We start from the raw sequence: 19,773 nt of genomic DNA, 5'->3' as shown, positions 1-19,773 counted from the left end.
CTTATTGTTACATGCCTGCTACTATTTGGAGAGATATGATCTGCATGTATTGTGCTGTGCTGTGTAGTCTAGTGCTATGTGCTTCCACAGTATGATTTTCCAAACTCAACTGTGCTGCTTTAGGAACGTGCCATGTGGAGAACAGATGGTCACAACTTTAATTTGCATAGACTTGAAGCATTTAGCACTCTTACGTCTTTCTCTGATTTTCATAATTCATCCTTTCATTTTCCCTGTCAAATGTCACCATCCATCATTGTATCTTATAACACAACATCTACCCTGTTCATTGCTGCTACTCCAATACTCCTTCAGCTGCCCTGACTTGGCACAGAAGCTAAACTTTCACATAATACTACTTATGTCTGTGTGTCTATCTCAGAAGCAGAAAAAGCAGCTTGCGGCTAGTCATCACTTGTAATGTAATGCACTTAGCTGTTGCCGCTGTTTCAATCTTGGTTTTATCGTCACTCTTCGGCAGTATTTATGTAAGGTATTTATGTAACCCACAGTACAGTTACCAGAAGTTTGTAAACACAATCCCAGGACATTAGGTTTCTACATCATTTCTAAAATATACCTTTACATAGGCTGCACACAATAAATACTTCAAATCTGAAAGGTTTCTATTCATTAGTAAATACAGGGAGGCAAGGACCTGTGAAGGCTATTCTGCCTATTAATGTATATTATTTTGAAAATCTCAGTTTCTAATTATAGAAGTCAGCACAATTTTTTTAAAATTCCAGTGCTTTTGTCTGGCCTCTCTCCCCATCAGTTTATTTCAGACATTTATTATGCAGTTAAAGAGGTTCTTATTAACCATAGTTTACTATGAACTGATTTAACATTCAAATGCCTGAAGTTATACTATTGTTTTATTATGAAGTTACAATGCTATCTTACCAATTACATATGACAGGCCTCCTTCAACCATCCTAATAATTCATCACCCTTGACGATTCAGATCAAGGTTTACAAGCCTTACAGTTTCATCTCCAGTGCAGATAAGATTTTGTTGTAGTGCTTCAGAAATGAAGCATGGTAACTTTATGATACAGTAGATTCTGGTTATTCAGGCCATCAGTTAATCGAGGCAGCTGCTAATTTGGGAAACTCTTACAGAATAAATACTAATCGAGAAAAAAGCTGGGATTCCCTTAGTTTATTTGGGACACTATGCTGCTTAATTGGGATAGGCAGCTGTTGCCAAATAGCTTCTAACTAGCATCAGTTACGTGCACTGGTTCGACTGTTAAACACTACAACGTACTTAGAGCAGACAATTTTTAAATAGTGCTATTTGCGTATGTTTGTGTTCAAAATGCAGTGATTTTTGTCACTGGTAGTTGTTCAAAATCAAGAAGTAAGACAATTCTAAACTGTTTTGCTCACCGTGGTTTCAAGCTTTCAGATTTGGAGATGCCAGAAAGGGTCGGGAGTGAAAATGAAATGTTTTCATTGCAACACACACCAAATGCTGATGGAACACAGCAGGCCAGGCAGCATCTATAAGAAGAAGTACAGTTGACGTTTTGGGTCTTGAGGACGAAGGGTCTTGACCCAAAACATCAACTGTACTTCTTCCTATAGATGCTGCCTGGCCTGCTGCATTCCACCAGCATTTTGTGTGTGTTTTTTGAGTTTACAGCATCTGCAGATTTTCTCGTGTTTATAATTTCATTGCTTCAGGTTAGGAACTATGTAGAATTTGAAGTTGTTGACAATCACCTTGAATTTTACAATGAAAATGAAGGGTCGGAGGATGCAGTCATTGAAAGCATTGCATGAAGGAAGTCCATTATCTGTATGCATTAGATGTTTGCACTGGTTGGGTTTATTTGCAAGATACATGGCAGTGTACACTGGATGAATTCCCACATCGATTAGTGGTTGGTTGTCTGTTCTCGTTAACAATGACAAGAGATTTGAGTGAGAGAACTTTTAAACTGGGAAAAGCCATTCCACTGGGGCAGTTCCACTCTTTCAACTTTGAAAGTCTGTGTACAGTAGGGCAAGCAGTTGTCACAAACTGGGATCTTCCTTGGTTGCACTCGATGACCAATGACAACTTCTGATCCTTGTCATGCTCTTTGCTCTCCAAGAAGTGTTGCAGAACCTCTTTGCCCCTTCTCCTGTCAGTAAAAATGGCTCTGCAGGGCTTACTAACCAAACCACATGTGAAGGCCAGGAGCTGGACTTGGTTGTCAGAGGCTACTTGAGACGCACACTATTGGGAGCTTTTGGCAACGTAGAAAACCCACAGCACCATGCAGGCCCTTCGGCCCACAAAGCTATGCCAAACATGTCCTTACCTTAGAAATTACCTAGGGTAATAAATAGCCCTCCATTTATCTAAGCTCCATGTACCCGTCCAGGAGTCTCTTAAAAGACCCTATCGTAACCGCCACCATCACCGGCAGCCCATTCCATGCACTCACCATTCTTTGAGTAAAAAAAATTACCCCGACATCTCCTCTGTACCTACTTCCAAGCACCTTAAAACTGTGCCGTCTCATGCCAGCCATTTCAGCCCTGGGAAGAAGCCTCTAACTATGCACACGATCCATGCCTCTCATCATCTTATACACGTCTATCAGGTCACCGCTCATCCTCTGTTGCTTCAAGGCCAAGTTCACTCAACCTATTCTCGTAAGGCATGCTCCCCAGTCCAGGCAACGTCCTTGTAAATCTCCTCTGCACCCTTTGTGTGGTTTCCACATCCTTCCTGTAGTGAGGCGATCAGTACTCCAAGTGGGGTCTGACCAGGTCCTATATATCAGCAACAGTACCTCTCGGCTCCCAAACTCAATCCCATGGTTGATGAAGGCCAATGCACCTTATGCTTTCTAAACCACAGACTCAGCCTTGAGTGTCAGATGCACTCGGACCCCAAGATCCCTCTGATCCTTCACACTCCCAAGAGTCGTAGCATTAATACTATATTCTGCCACCATATTTGACCTACAAGAATGAACCACCTCACACTTATCTGGGTTGAACTCTATCTGCCACTTCTCAGCCTAGTTTTGCATCCTATCAATGTCCCACTGTAACCTCTGACAGCCCTCCACACTATCCACAATATCCCCAGCCTTTGTGTCATCAGCAAATTTACTAACCCATTCTTCCACTTCCTCATTCAGGTCATTTATAAAAATCATGAAGTGAAGTGTCCCAGAACAGATCCCTGAGTCACACCACTGGTCACTGGCCTCCATGCAGAATATGACCTGTCTACGACTCTTTGTCCTCTGAGGGCGATCCTCTGAGGATCCACAAGGCAATGTCCCCTTGGATCCCATACCTCCTTACTTTCTCAATAAGCCTTGCATGGGATACCTTGTCAAATACCTTACTGAAATGCATATACACTACATTTACTGCTGTACCTTCATCAATGTGTGTAGTCACATCCTCAAAAAATTCTATCAGGCTTATAAGACACAACCTGCCTCTGACAAAGGCATGCTGACTATTCCTAATGATACCTCTGCTATCTCCTCCGTTTCCATACACAGTTATCCACTGTCACATTTGATTGATCATGTTCTGTCATGTCTTATCCTCTTGCTTTTCACATACTTATAGAGTGCCTTGGAATTTTCCATAATCCTATCCACCAAGGCCTTCTCATGGCCCCTTCTGGCTCTCCTAATTTCTTTCTTAAGCTCCTTCATGCTAGCCTTATAATGTTCTAGATCTCTATCATTACCTTTTTTTTTAACTTTTGTAAGCTCTTCTTTTTGACTAGATTTACAACAGCCTTGTACCCTACCATCCTTTCCCTGTCTCATTGGAATGTACCTATGCAGAACTCCACAAAAATATCCCCGAACATCTGCCACATTTCTTCCATACATTTCCCTGAGAACATCTGTTCCCAATTTATGCTTCCAAATTCTTGCCTGATAGCCTCATAATTCCCCTTAGTCCAATTAAACGCTTTCCTAACTTCTCTGTTCCTATCCCTCTCCAATGCTATGGTAAAGGAGATAGAATTGTGATTACTATCTCCAAAATGCTCTCCCATTGAGAGATCTGACACCAGACCAGGTTCATTTCCCAATTGCAGAACAAGTACAGCATCTCCTCTTGTAGGTTTATCTACATGTTGTGTCAAGAAACCTTCTTGACCACACCAAACAAACCCCAGCTAAACTCCTCACTGTAGGGATATGTCAACCAATATTTGGGAAATTAAAACCTCCCACTATAACAACCTTGTTGTTATTAAACCTTTCCAGAATCTGTCTTCCTATCTGCTCCTTGACGTCCCTGTTACTATTGAGTGGTCTGTAAAAAAAAAACCAAACAAACCAGTAGAGTTATTGACCCCTTCCTGTTCCTAACTTCCACCCACAGAGAGTCTGTAGACAATCCTTCCAAGAGTTCCTCCTTTTCTGCAGCTGTGACACAAACTCTGATCAACAGTGCCACACCCCCACCTCTTTTACTTTACTTTATTGTCACTAAACAATTGATACTAGAGCGTACAATCATCACTGCGATATTTGATTCTGCGCTTCGTGCTCCCTGAAGTACAAATAGAAGTAAATATAACAAAAATTTAAATTATAAATCATAATTAGAAAATAGAAAAGGGAAAGTATGGTAGTGCAGGTCAGGTACGGCCCAAATCTGGGTCATGATCCATTCAGCAGTCTTATCACAATTGGAAAGAAGCTGTTCCCAAATCTGGCCGTACGAATCTTCAAGCTCCTGAACCTTCTCCCGGAGGGAAGAGGGACAAAAAGTGTGTTGGCTGGGTGGGTCGTGTCCTTGATTATCCTGGCAGCACTGTTCCAACAGCGTGTGGTGTAAAGTGAGTCCAAGGATGGAAGATTGGTTTGTGTGATGTGCTGGGCTGGGCTATGTTCACTATTGTCTGCAGCTTCTTCCGGTCTTTTGCCTCCCTCCCTGTCCTTCCTGAAACATCTAATGCCTGGCACTCAAAATAACCATGCATGCCCCTGAGCCATCCAAGTCTCTGTAATGGCCACAACATCATAGCTCCAAGTACTGATCCACACTCTAAGTTCATCTGCTTTGTTCATAATACTCCTTGCATTAAAATAGACACATCTCAAACTATCAATCTGAGCGCGTCCCTTCTCTATCTCCTGCCTATCCTCCCTCTCACACTGTCTCCAAGCTTTCTCTATTCGTGAGCCAACTGCCTGTTCCCCAGTCTCTTCAGTTTGGTTCCCAACCCCCTAGCAATCCTAGTTTAAACTCTCCCCAATAGACTTAGCAAACCTCTCCGCCTGTTATGGTCTGGTCCAGAGCCCGCATTCCGGGTCTTGATCCGGTCCACAGACTCTGGGTCTTGTAGCCGTCCCTCCTTTCGCCCTTAAGCCCAATTAGTCACACCTGGGGATCATCGTGGCTTGTTGAGGCTCAAGGAGGCGCACCTGATACCCATCGGCTGGCGGTGTATATAGGGGGCTCTGGGACTGAGTGGAGTTGGGGGGGTCATCCTGCCTATCCTGTTCCTCCAGTTGCCCTGGCTTAGAGTTCCGCTCGTTAAAGACGGTTCTTCGAGTAAGTCTGGCAGTCACCCTGGACCTAGTTCCCTTCCTATCCTTTGCCTCCGTCGGGCAAGCCTGGCTGGACTGCCGTTGCCCAGCGGGGGACTCTGCCCCTTTCCATCCCTCACTGCCGATGAGTTGTGCCCCGCCACCTACCCAAGTGCCTCGCAACCTGCTCAGGCCCCCATGTTCCTGCCTGGGAGGTCCAGGCCCTGCCCAGGAGTTACGTGGCCTGCCCAGTGAACTCTTAGACCCTGCCCGAACTCCGGGATCCTGCCTTGCCTGAACTCTAAGACTCTCCCAGAACCCCAGAATCACCTTGAACGTCATGTCCCTCACGCACACCACAGTCACCACATCTTGTCTATCATTTAGTTGTTCCTGTCCTGCCCCTAGTACTTCAGTACCTGCGTCCTGCACTTGGGTCCAGCCTCCTGTCCCCTTATGACACCGCCAGGATACTGGTCCCCCAGGGATTCAAGTGCTCTTTTGTGCAGGTCACTCCTGTCCCAAAAGACGTCCCAATGATCCAGAAATCTTGAGTCCCTGCCCCCTGCTCCAACCCCTCAGCCACACATTTATCCTTCACTTCACTCTATTCCTACACTCACTGTCATGTAGCACAGGCAGCAATCCTGAGATGGCTACCTTTGTGGTCCTGTTTCTCAGCTCCCTGTAGTCTGTTTTCAGGACCTCCTCCCCTTTCCTGCCTATGTCGTTGGTACCAATATGTACCACAACCTCTGGCGGTTCTCCTTCACACTTCAGGATATTGTGGACGTGATCGGAAACATCCAAGACCCTAGCACCTGGGAAACAAACTACCATCCGTACTTCGTTCCTGCGTCCACAGAATCGCCTGTCTAATCCCCTAACTATAGAGTCCCCTATCACTGCTGTCATCCTCTTACTTTCACTACCTTTCTGAGCCACAGGGCGAGACACTGTGCCAGAGGTACGGACACTTTTGCTTTCCCAGGTAAGTCATCTTCCCCCAACAGTACTCAAGCAGGAGTACTTATTGTCGAGTACAGGCACAGGGGTGCTCGCTAGTGTTTGACTCCTGCCCTTCCCTCTCCTGACTGTTATCCATTTATCTGTCTCCCCAGGCCCTCGTGTGACCTGCCTATAGTTCCTCTCTATCACCTCCTCACTCCCCTTGACCAGACCATTTGATAGGTAGTGGGAGCTTATTTCCATTACCACCCCTGGCTATAACAGCCTTAAGGAACCATGTGCTGTTATACCTTTGTAATTTATGGTAAAATCATTTTGTTTTGTCCAGTCCTTTGGAGAAGACTTTAGGTTTAGATTTGACAACCTTCATTAATTTTCTCTGTTTCCAGTGGACCAGGACTACAACATGTACAGCATCATCTGTCAAAACTCATCCATACCTTTTTGGTACCATCCTCCTCACCTTTGCTTTCTATCCTGTGGAAGGATAAGGGCAGTAGGTGCACATTAACTGCATCCACTTCAAGATGTCCTCCAAATCCCACACTGTCCTAACTTGGAAATACGTACTTATTTCATTATTGTGAGAGAATCAGAATCTTGGATTTTTGGATACTTTCTAGTTCCACAATAGGAGTGCCTCTACCTCACATGCAAGACAATCGGATAAAGTAGACTGGATTTATTCCTAAAAAAGATTACTGAATCCATTGGGATTTTGTCACATTCTAACAGCTTCAAGATTACTTATAGTGACGCCAGTTTTTTTTTATATTTCCATGCAAGAGACACAGAATACTGAAGGGACGAGATGATACCTTCTGAAAGCAGAGAGTGAGGAGGAGGGAAAGATGTATTTAGTAGTAAGATCTCATTGAAAATGTTGGAAATTGCTATGAATGTGCTGGATGCAGAGGCCTGTTGAACAAGGAAAATATATTATGCCGATGGGAATTAGGGATAAGGGCAGATGTCCAAGAAATGGAAGACATGCAGGGTGAGAGCAGCATCGATGGTGGTGGAAGAGAATTCCCATTCTTTGAAGAAGGACCCCTCACCCCTAAGAGTCAGGAGGCAGGTAGCTGGGTGATTGTCAGGAGAGGGAAGGGGTATAGACAGAATGAGCAGAGCATCCCTGTAGCTGTTCCCATCAATAATAAGTATACCATTTTGGATACTGTTGGTGGGGATGACCTACCAGGAACGAGTTGCAGTGGTTGCATCTCTGGCACCGGGACTGGCCCATAACATCAGAAGGGAAGGAGGGAAAAGAGGAGAGCAGTAGTGATAGGGGATTCGATAGTTAGGGGGACAGTTAAGAGGTTCTGTGGAAGAGATCGAGAATCCCAGATGGTCTGTTGCCTCCCTCGTGCCAGGGTCCACAATATCTTGGAAGGAGTTCTCAGTATTCTCAAGAGGGAGAGTGAGCAGCCAGATGTCATGGTCCACGTAGGGACCAATGACGTGGATAGGAAGAAGGAGGAGGTCCTGCAAAGAGAACTTAGGGAGTTAGGTGCAAAGTTAAAGGACAGGACCTCCAGGGTTGCAATCTCAGGATTGCTACCCGTGCCACATGATAGTGAGGCTAGAAATAGGAAGATAATGCAGCTAAATACGTGGCTAAGGAGTTGGTGCAGGAGGGAGGGCTTCATGTTTCTGGGCAATTGGGCCTTGTTCCAGAGAAGGTGGGACCTGTTCCGACTGGGCAGGTTGCACCTGAACGGGAGGGGGACTAACATCCTTGCAGGAAGGTTTGCTGGTGCTGCTCCAGGGGATTTAAACTAGATTTGCAGGGGGAGGGGAGCCAGAGTGTTAGAGCAGATAGTGAGGTGGAGGAGGATAAAGGTCATGCGAGAGATCTAACATATAAGGAGGCTTTGAGGAAAGAGAAACAGAATAAAGGTAGTAAGGTAGAAAGGCTAAAGTGTGTGTACTTCAATGCAAGAAGCATCAGGAACAAAGGTGATAAACTGAGAGCTTGGATACATACATGGAATTATGATGTAGTGGCCATTACAGAGACTTGGCTAGCACTAGGGCAGGAATGGGTTCTTAATATTCCTGGATTTCAGTGCTTTAAAAGGGATAGAGAAGGGGGAGGAGGGGTGGCATTACTGGTCAGGGATACTATTACAGCTACAGAAAGGGTGGGTAATGTAGCAGGATCCTCTTTTGAGTCAGTATGGGTAGAAATCAGGAACAGGAAGGGAGCAGTTACTCTATTGGGAGTATTCTATAGGCTCTCTAGTAGCAGCAGAGACACCGAGGAGCAGATTGGGAGGCAGATTTTGAAAGGTGCAAAAATACCACTGCTGTTATCATGGGTGGCTTTAACTTCCCTAATATTGATTGGCACTTGATTAGTTCCACTGGTTTAGACGGGGCAGAGTTTGTCAAGTGCGTCCAGGACGGATTCCTGTCAAAGTATGTTGACAGGCCAGCTAGGGGGAATGCCATACTAGATCTAGTATTAGGTAACGATTCTACGGATGGAATCAGAGAGGACAGGAAGATTTTTAATTGGGGAAGGGCAAATTGTGAGGCTATAAGGCTAGAACTTGCGTGTGTGAATTGGGATGATGTTTTTGCAGGGAAATGTACTATGGACATGTGGTCCATGTTTAGGGATCTCTCACAGGATGTTAGGGATAAATTTGTCCTGGTGAGGAAGATAAAGAATGGTAGGGTGAAGAAACCATGGGTGACAAGTGAGGTGGAGAATCTAGTCAGATGGAAGAAGGCAGCATATGTGAGGTTTAGGAAGTAAGGATCAGATGAGTCTATTGAGGAATACAGGGTAGCAAGAAAGGAGCTTAAGAAGGGGCTGAGGAGAGCAAGAAGGGGGCACGAGAAGGCCTTGGTGAGTAGGATAAAGGAAAACCCCAAGGCATTCTTCAATTATGTGAAGAACAAAAGGTTGACAGGAGTGAAGATAGGATAGATCAGAGATAAAGGTGGGAAGATATGCCTGGAGGCTGTGTAAGTGAGCGAGATCCTCAATGAATACTTCTCTTTGGTATTCACCAATAAGTGGGAACTTGATGATGGTGAGGACAATATGAGTGAGGTTGATGTTCTGGAGCATGTTGATGTTGGAGTTGTTAAAAATACATTAGGATGGAGAAGTCCCTGGGGCCTGACGGAACATTCCCCAGGCTGCCTGAGGCAAGGGAAGAGATTACTGAGCCTCTGGCTAGGATCTTTATGTCCTTGTTGTCCATGGGAATGGTACCAGAGGATTGGAGGGAGGCGAATGTCATCCCCTTGTTCAAAAAAGGTAGTAGGGATAGTCGGGGTAATTATAGACCAATGAGCCTTACGTCTGTGGTGGGAAAGCTGTTGGAAAAGATTCTTAGAGTTAGAATCTATGGGCATTTAGAGAACCATGGTCTGATCAGGGACAGTCAGCATGACTTTGTGAAGGGCAGATCATGTCTAACAAGCAAACACAAGGAAATCTGCAGATGCTGGAAATTCAAGCAACACACACAAAATGCTGGTGGAACATTGCAGGCCAGACAGCACTGTCAACATTTCGGGCCGAGACCCTTCGTCAGTCCTGTGATCTACATGGATTTTAGTAAGGCATTTTCTAAAATGCCTTACTTTAGTAAGGTTCCACACAGTAGACTTATTCAGAAAGTCAGAAGGCATGGGATCCAGGGAAGTTTGGCCAGGTGGATTCAGAATTGACTTGCCTGCAGAAAGCGGAGGCTTGTGGTGGAGGGAGTACATTTGGATTGGAGAGTTGTGACTAGTGGTGTCCCACAAGGATCGGTTCTGGGACCTCTACTTTTCGTGATTTTTATTAACGACTTGGATGTGGGGGTGGAAGGGTGGGTTGGCAAGTTTGCAGACGACATAAAGGTTGGTGGTGGTGTGGATAGTGTTGAGGATTGTCTAAGATTGCAGAGAGACATTGATAGGATGCAGAAGTCCGCTGAGAAGTGGCAGATGGAGTTCAACCCTGAGAAGCATGAGGTGGTAACTCCAAGGCAGAGTACAAAGTAAATAGGATACTTGGAAGTGTGGAGGAACAGAGGGATCTGGTGGTACATGTCCACAGATCCCTGAAAGTTGCCTCACAGGTAGATAGGGTAGTTAAGAAAGCTTATGCAGTATTAGCTTTCATAAGGTCGAGGGATAGAGTTTAAGAGGGTAATGATGCAGCTCTATAAAACTATGGTTAGGCCACACTTGGAGTACTGTGTCCACTATCTGGTTGCCTCACTATAGGAAGGATGTGGAAGCATTGGAAAGGGTACAGAGGAGATTTACCAGGATGCTGCCTGGTTTAGAGAGTGTGCATTATGATCAGAGATTAAGGGAGCTAGGGCTTTACTCTCTGGAGAGAAGGAGAATGAGAGGAGACATGATAGAGGTATACAAGATATTAAGAGGAATAGATAGAGTGGACAGCCAGCGCCTCTTCCCCAGGGCATCTCTGTTCAATACAAGAGGACATGGCTTTAAGGTAATGGATTAAAAGTTCAAGGGGGATATCAGAGGAAGGTTTTTCACTCAGAGAGTGGTTGGTGCATGGAACGCACTGCCTGAGTCGGTGGAGGCAGATACACTAGTGAAATTTAAGAGACTACTAGACAGGTATATGGAGGAATTTAAGGTGGAGGCAGGGTTTAAGGGTCGATGCAACATTGTGGGCCTAAGGGCCTGTGCTGTGCTGTATTGTCCTATGTTCTATATTCTCAAATGGAAAACCTCAACCTGAGAGCAAGTGCAGCAGAAACAGAAAGTGAGAAAAGGGAAAAGTGACAGGGTGGCAAGAGATATATTCATTAGCTGCAAGAGTCAGGACATTTATGAAAGATATCAGCAGTTAGTCTGTCTCCAGAGATGGTGACAACTAGATCGAGAAAGAGGAGACAGGCATCCGAGGTGGGCAAAGTAAATTGAGGGCAGGGTGGAAATTGGAGGCAAAGCTGATGAAATTGACCTGCTCATTTTGGAGCTGTACCAATGGAGCTGTCAATGCAGAATATAGAGAGTTAGGGAGTGTAGGCTTGGAACATGGACTGCTCCCCATAGCCGACAAAAAGGCAGACATAGCTTGTCCCCATGTGGGTGCTTGTGACTATACCATAGATTTGGAGAAAGTGGGAGGAGCTGAAAGAGTAATTGTTGAAGATGAGATCAGTTCTGCCAGACAGAGGGGCATGGTGGTGAAAGGGATCTGGTTAAATCTATTGTTCAAAAATAATCAGAGAGCTTTAAGGCCTTCCTGATGGGGATAGTAATGTCCAGTTACTTCTATAGATTGTAAATATAATTTAGATCTTCAAATGGAATTGAAATGTCTCTTTATGAGGTTTATTAATCCAGGTAATATATCCATTATGCGATAATACCCAGTTCTTACATCCTTTGTTTAATTTTGTTTATTTCTTTTGCTATTTGTATAGAAAATCTTCCTTTTTTATATTGTGGAGGAAATTACAAAAACATTAAATTTATTAGTCCCATGAAATTAATGAATGTGTTGGTGACGACTTCAGAATGTTTTTCTTTCGACTGACTAATCAATAGTTTCTATTCTTTACCTTTTTAATTTATTTTCTTAGCAAAAGCATCTTCTCAGAGCCTCAGATCAAGCTTTCGAAGGAAACTGAATCCACTTATCGAAATCTTCCTCTCAGGACAACAGACTCCCATGGATGCATATGTGTATATCATCAATTTCCGTATACATTATTGGGCATATTCTTGTGACCCATAAAAATCAATCAGGCACAAAGAAATGGCATATGTTTTACAGCATGCAAAATACAATGACACAACTGCTGAATGACATTTATGAGGATTCACTTTCATGACATTGATTATCAGGTTTTTATCACCATTTCATAGTTGTGTGATCTGCTTCAGTTATACAATGCCTGGCTGCTTGTCTCTTAACTTCAAATTTTCTGATTCTGAAGTTGGAGAACTCAAAGAAAGCGACTCGGCAGACTTAAAGTAACAAATTGTATTGGTTTTTTTGGTCTCTGTTCTCGCTGTGTGATACTTTTCTGCCCATTTATTAGAGAGAGAGAGAGAGAGAGCCTGTGACGTCAGATTGTTGGGTGAATGATTAGTTTTTCTCTGCTGGAGATCATGGGCTCTCTTGGGGGCTTTGCTGTTGCTTGTTTGGTGGGTGGTGGATACTGATGCTTTTTTGCTGAAATAAGTGGGGGAGGGTTGATATTTTGCTGCTGCTTGTGTGTGGGAAGGTTAAGGGGAGCTTTGGGGTTCTAATGTTTTTACTCTCATTTATTCATTTGGGGTATTGTGTTTTTGTGGATGTCTGTAAATACAAGGATTTCAGGTTGTATATTGCACACATTCTCTGATATTAAATTGAATTATTGAAATGACTATATATCTTATCTATACTTTTCCTGGTAAGCTATGGATATAAATATGTACAGTATTTAACTGTTGTTACAGTAAATGTTACATTTGTGTCAAAATATGAGAATATTCAGCTTAATCTGAAGGTTTAGTAATAATTTGAACTTGGTCGCTTTGCACTCACAGTAGAAACAATGACGCATAAGAAAGTCTGTAGATGCTGGAAATCCAGAACAATGCACACAAAATGCTGGTGGAACTCAGCCAGTCAGGCAGCACCTATGGAATTGAATAAACAGTTGATGTTTTGGGCTGAGACTCTTCATTAGGACAGCCGAAATATCAACTGTTTACTCTTCCATAAATGTTGTCTGACCTGCTGATTTCCTGCAGCATTTTGTGTGTGTTCCAATAGAAGAAGCCATTTATCTGACTTCATGTGTTCAAATGATAGCAATATTTTGAAACTTTCTGTTATAAAGTAAGAATCAAGTTTATTATAACTGGCATGTGACGTGAAAATTGTTAACTTAGCAGCAGCAGTTCAATGCAATGCATAATATAGAAGAAGAAACAATAATAATAAATAAATTACGGTATACATATATTGAACAGATTAAAAATCGTGCAATATTCGGAAATACTATATATTTTTAAAAGTGAGGTAGTGTCCAAGGGTTGAACGTCCAATGTCAGTGTCCATTTTGAATCGGATGTCAGAGGGGAAGAATCTGTTCCTAAATCACTGAGTGTGTGCCTTCTGGCTTCTATACCTCCTACCTGATGACAACAGTGAGAAAAGGACATGCCCTGGGTGCTGGAGGTCCTTAATAATGGACGCTGCCTTTCTGAGACACCACTTCTTGAAGATGTCCTGGGTACTTTGTAGGCTAGTACCCAAGATGGAGCTGACTAAATTTACAGCCCTCTGTAGCTTCTTTCGGTCCTGTGCAGTAGCCCCCTCCCCCCATACCAAACAGAGATGCAGCCTGTCAGAATGCTCTCCATAGAAACATAGAAACATAGAAGTTTTTGAGTGTATTTGTTGACATACCATATCTCTTCAAACTCCTAATGAAGTATAGCCACTGTCTTGCCTTCTTTATAACTGCATCGATATGTTGGGACCAGGTTAGATCCTCAGAGATCTTGACACCTAGGAAATGCTCCCACTCTCCACTTCTGATCCCTCTGAGGATTGGTCTGTGTTCCTTCATCTTACACTTCCTGAAGTCCACAACCAGCTCTTTTGTCTTACTGATGTTGAGTGCCAGGTTTTTGCTGTGACACCACTCCACCAGTTGGCAAATCTCACTCCTGTACACCTTTCGTCACCACCTGAGATTCTACCAAAATTGGTTGTATGGATAGCAAATTTATAGATGGTATTTGAGCTATGCCTAGCCACACAGTCATTGGTATATAGAGAGTAGAGCAGTGGGCTAAGCACACATCCCTGAGGTGCACCAGTGTTGATCATCAGCAGGAGGAGATGTTATCACCAGTCCACACAGATTGTGGTCTTCCAGTTAGGAAGTCAAGGATCCAATTGTAGAGGGAGGCCCAGGTTTTGCAACTTCTCAATGATGATATGATGGTATTAAATGCTGAGCATTTAAATGCTGAAAACAGCATCCTGACATAAGTGTTTGTGTTGTCCAGGTGGTCTAAAGCCATGTGAAGAGCCATTGAGATTGCATCTGTTGTTGACTTATAGTGGCGATAGGCAAATTGCAATGGGTCCAGGTCCTTGCTGAGGCAGGAATTCAGAATAATCATGACCAACCTCTCCAAGCATTGTATCACTGTATATGTGAGTGCTACCGGGCGATAGTCATTAAGATCATGTTGTCTTATTTTGAATACATGCAAGATCCCATGTATTTTGTATTTAAATAAACATCTTTTTAATCTTAAAAACAGAAGGAAATGAAATGAATATAATCTAGAAGCTTAAGTGGCTTTAGCATTTGTCTAATCACAGCAATTCTAAGTCTCAAGGCTTACTATCACACAACCACAATTATGTTCATTGATGAGTTGAACAAGATGTTATTAGATGAAAAACCACCTCTGGCAAGTAAGAAGAGAGTAGATTCATACATATATCATGTCCCAAGTTTCCAATTGAAAGATAATGAATATATTTAGTGGTAGGTGTTTTATAATAGGAAAACAGAAATCAGAATAAGGAGAAAAATGTCTTTTCAGGCATATGCAATATCATCAGATTGTAAGAATAATTATTGACTAATTCAAAGAACATAGAGAAGTAGATATGGAACATATGAATTCCCTAATGGCATAATTCCCAGTACGAATTCAATACTTTAGATTTTATAAAGTCCTCAATTCTAGTTTCCATCATAAACTTAATCAGCTTCCTGGGAGTTGAGACCATCCATTGGTTGGGGTGGACCATGGATATTGCATCCCAACTGTCTACATGATATGCAGGCCAGGGCAGAGCAATATGGAGAACAAGCTGTCGCCCATGTAGCATGCTCTTCTTCACCAGGCAGCTAATGAATTCAAAAGAACAACTGAAACCCATACATTTTGGCACCAGCAGCATCACAGGACTTCCCAGTCAGCATTGAACTCAACGTTAGGACTGTCTTAAGGACTCCAGCTTGGATGTTTCCTCAGGATCTACTCTGGAAGCCATCCCTGTGAGTAGGTACAGCTGCAAGGTAGCAGAAGGTGAGATTAGTTTTCCTTCACCTAGAATAGATGAACTGCCATTAACTGCTGACAAGCCTCATTTGCCTGAAGCAACTGGTTTTACGGCACCAGTAACCTACCTCTACCCATTCTTCTGTCAGTGGAAATGGTTTGACCGGGCTTAGTAGCCAAGCCACAGGTGAAGGCCAGGATCTGGATTTGGTTGTCAAAGGCTATTAGAGATGAACACTATTAGGAGCCTCTAACAGCTAGTGAGAGTTTTCCCCACTACCACTCCTGGCTATAGCAACTTTAAGGAATCTTTTTTTGGGAGTTACTTTCAAACATATCTGGCAATTTTCATCACATTTCTTTAAAAGCTTATCCCATTACCTATATTTAGTTTTGTCTTGAGCTTCTTTTCTTATTCATTAATGGTAATGATTCATGCTTGTAAACCAGCTTAATAGCACAAGTAAGTCTGCTGTATCAGTTCTCTAATCTTGTTTGCAGTTACCTCAAAGGCTGTACAGGGAAAGGCCACAGTTTAGGGCCCTCCCACCATGACACACAGAGGGAGGAAAATCTCAGATACCTTATTGATCAAAGAAAATTTGATACCATGCTCTTATATATCTTATAAGGAAATAGAATCAAATGTTTTCTGTTGTGAGTGACAGTATATTATATGTATCAATGTATATGTATATTAGCAAATTTTCTGAATAATGTATACATTTGGGGAAAAAAATGAAGATTATCAACATATTTTTACCTTTTGACACACCAAGTGTTCCACTATCAATAAGTTACAAGTCAGGAGTTTTTGCACTCTTCTCCACTTGACTAGATTGGTGAAGCTATAACAACACTGAAGAAGTTTGATATCATCCAGGACAAGGCAGTCCATCAGGATGGTGACAACAAAATCAGATTTATTATCACTGATATATGTTGTGAAATTTGTTGTTTTGGATCAGTGGTACAATGCAATACATATACTATAAATTACAAGTGTGTGTGTGTCTACAAGTGTGTAGTTGTGTGTGTATATATTTGTACGTGTGTATATGTATATATGCATATATATGTGTATGTATATCTATGTATTTGTGTGTGTGTGTGTATGTATATATATATATATAGACACTACATTGATTGGCCTTATCTCAAACAATAACAAGGTGGCCTACTGGGAAGAAGTCATCTCTCTGACACAGTGGTGTCAAGAAAACAACCTCTCCCACAATGTCTCAATAACAAAGAAACTGGTTGTGGATTACAGGAGGAATGGAGACAGGCTAACCGCTATTGACATCAATGGATCTGGGGTTGAGGGTTAACAGCTTCAAGTTCCTCGGCATCCACATCACTGAGGACCTCATGTGGTCTGTACACACCAACTGTGTGGTGAAAAGGGCACAACAGTGCTTCTTTCACTTCAAACAGTTGAGGAAATTTGGTATGGGCCCCCAAATCCTAAGAACTTTCTACAGGGGCACAACTGTAAACATCCTGACTGGCTACATCACTGCCTGGTATGGGAATTGTACCTCCCTTATAAGCAGGATTCTGCAGATAGTGGTGCGGATGGCCCAGGGCATCTGTAGTTGTGAACTTCCCATGATTTAGGACATTTACAGGGACAGGTGTGCAAAAAGGGCCTTGTAGGATTATTGGAGACCCAAGCCAACCCAAGCACAATCTATTTCAGCTGCTACCATCCAGGAAGCAGCACCGTAGCATAAAAGCCAGGACCAACAGGTTCCGGGACAGCTTTTTCCACCGGGCCATCAGACTGATGAGCTCACACTGACTTGAGTGTACTCTATATCACATTGACTGTTTTATTTAGTATAAATTACTATGATTGCACATTGCACTTTTTTAAAACAATATTGAATTTTACATACATTTCACATACAAATAAACAATAATAATAAACTAGTGAAACATCCTCATGTTTTTCACAATCTTCAAAGGAAAAGAGATATGACATTTCAGATACTTCACATATTTAATAAAGTAATAAAATAAAAACACATCAGAAAAAAAACCATAGAAACACTCAACAAGACACACCTATTTCAAAATGACTGTGCACCTTGACGTCCAAGAAACTCCAATAAAGGTTTCCACACATTTTCAAATTCTCCTGCCCTTCCCCTGGTCATGTAAGTCAGTCTCCCCAATATAATACAAGACGCCATCTCCTTTATCCATACATGTATCGAAGGTATATCCATTTTCCTCCAAGATAAAGCTATCACCCTCCTGGCCTGTAGGAGTCCAAAGTCAATTAAAGTTGCCTGTTTTGGACTAACAGTAGAGTTCTTTGGATGTATACCTAGTACACACATTTTTGTTTGGTTAAGTACCTTTACTTCAACAATCTTAGATGTAGTCTGAACGACTGTTTTCCAGTATTTTTTTAATTTAGGACAGTCCCATACACAGTGAAACAGAGTACCCTTTTCTTCTAAACACAAGTGTTCAGGATGTCAGGGGTCCAACGGTTCAGTTTGACCGGGGTAACATAAGTTCTCATTAACTATTCATATTATAATAGCTTCATTCTCGTATTAATTGATTCTTTTTGGGCTTTTAAGCATGCTGTTTCCCACTCAGTTTCTTGTATGTCCTCTTGAACATCCAGTTTCCATGCCTCCACCCTGTCAATGGTGGACTCCTTATTATATTATATCAAAGCTGTATTGAATAAAGAAATCTGACTCCTCCCCTTTAGATTTAGAAGTGTAAGATTTTCAAGATGTGATAGTGGTGGTTAAGATATTAAATGCTGATATTTTGATAGTGTTGGCGCATGGCCTAGTGGGCAAGGCATCAGACTAGTAACCTCAAGGTCACTGGTTCGAGCCTCAGCCGAGGCAGTGTGTTTGCGTCCTTGAGCAAGGCACTTAACAACACATTGCTCTGCAACATCACCAGTGCCAAGCTGCATGGGTCCTAGTGCCCTTCCCTTGGACAACATCAGTGGCGTGGAGAGGGGAAGGCCTGCAGCTTGGGCAACTGCCGGTCTCCCATACAACCCTGCCCAGGCCTGCGCCCTGGAAACTCCAGACACAGATCCATGGTCTCTCGAGACCGATGGATGCCACCATATATATTTTGATAATATGAACTGTCTCAGTTGCCCATATTTTAAAAAGTTATTTTTTTAGGGATATAGTATATCTGACACAATTGATCAAATGTAGTAAGATTACCATTCATACAAAAGTCCTCTAGTTTCTGCACACCTTTGCCCAGATTCTGAAACCACCACCTGCTCTTCCTGCCCTGAAGTATGTACTGCCCCATATTATGGTATTGTCTGCACTGTTGCAACTAAATGTTAACTATAACTATATGGTTTTGTGTAGGTTTTTGGTTTGTTGGGTGGTAATGCTGGTCTCTTGACTTGGTGTGTCTGGGTAGTCTTGTTTTGTCTGATGGGCTTGGAGTTCCTTTCCAGGAAACGTGCTAAGATGGTAGCCCGATATTGATATGCAGCAGCCTCTCTGGACTCTGGATTGAAGATTACCAAACATTATGTGGTTTTTCTTGTGTGGTCTGTTTTGTCGTGTGCTTTTTTGTGATATCATTCCGGAGAATGTTGTCTCATTTTTTAACAGCATTGCATTTGTGGTTTCTCAATGACAATAAACTGAATCTGAATCTGAAGTGTGAGATGAGAGGAGTATCTTTAATATGCTGATGTGCTTTACACCAGATGTCAATAGTATTTTTGAGGAAATAGTATTTTGTTCTTTTCAAATTTCTTGGGTCTGCTGAGTACAGATAGAGCTTTGATGGGAGGTTTGGTACTGATGCCTGTTCAATGCTCACCCAGGCTGGAAGGACCTCCATTGAGAAATAAATCAATGTAGAACGTAACTGAGCAGACCAATAACATCAATTCAGGTTTGGGAGCCATAGCCCTCCCCTTTCATAAGGTAACTATAACAGCGTGAGTCTCATTTAGATTTTTTATTATTCCAAATGAATTTACTAAATATAATATTAAGCTGATCAAAAAATGATTTTGGTAGTGGGAGAGGAAGTGATTGAAAAAGGTATAGAAATTTTGGTAATATATTCATTTTGATCATGTTTATACGGCCAATCATTGATATGGGCATTGTTATCCATTGATCCAACGTCTCTTTCATTTTGTCCACTAGTGGGTCATAGTTTGTTGGGACGATTGTTTTAATTTTGGGGGTAATTCTGACACCAAGGTGGGTAAATCCTTCCTTTGCATTTATAAATA

The 19,773-nt window shown here is 42.5% G+C and overlaps 1 long non-coding RNA gene across 2 annotated transcripts in view; it reads left to right on the top strand.

Annotated features, from left to right (window-relative positions):
* LOC132394637 (uncharacterized) overlaps nucleotides 1-19,773 on the top strand; it is a 166,458-nt gene that overhangs the window by 13,067 nt on the left and 133,618 nt on the right. For both annotated transcript variants that reach the window (XR_009512394.1, XR_009512393.1), the window contains exon 3: nucleotides 12,068-19,456. This is a non-coding gene — a long non-coding RNA (uncharacterized LOC132394637). The remainder of the gene's footprint in view (nucleotides 1-12,067; nucleotides 19,457-19,773) is intronic.

This window comes from Hypanus sabinus, chromosome 1 (genome assembly GCF_030144855.1).
Source record: "Hypanus sabinus isolate sHypSab1 chromosome 1, sHypSab1.hap1, whole genome shotgun sequence".
In the NCBI taxonomy this organism is placed as follows: domain Eukaryota; kingdom Metazoa; phylum Chordata; class Chondrichthyes; order Myliobatiformes; family Dasyatidae; genus Hypanus; species Hypanus sabinus.
The sequence above is the reverse complement of the archived record's forward strand: the minus strand, read 5'-3'. Positions and strand labels throughout refer to the sequence as shown.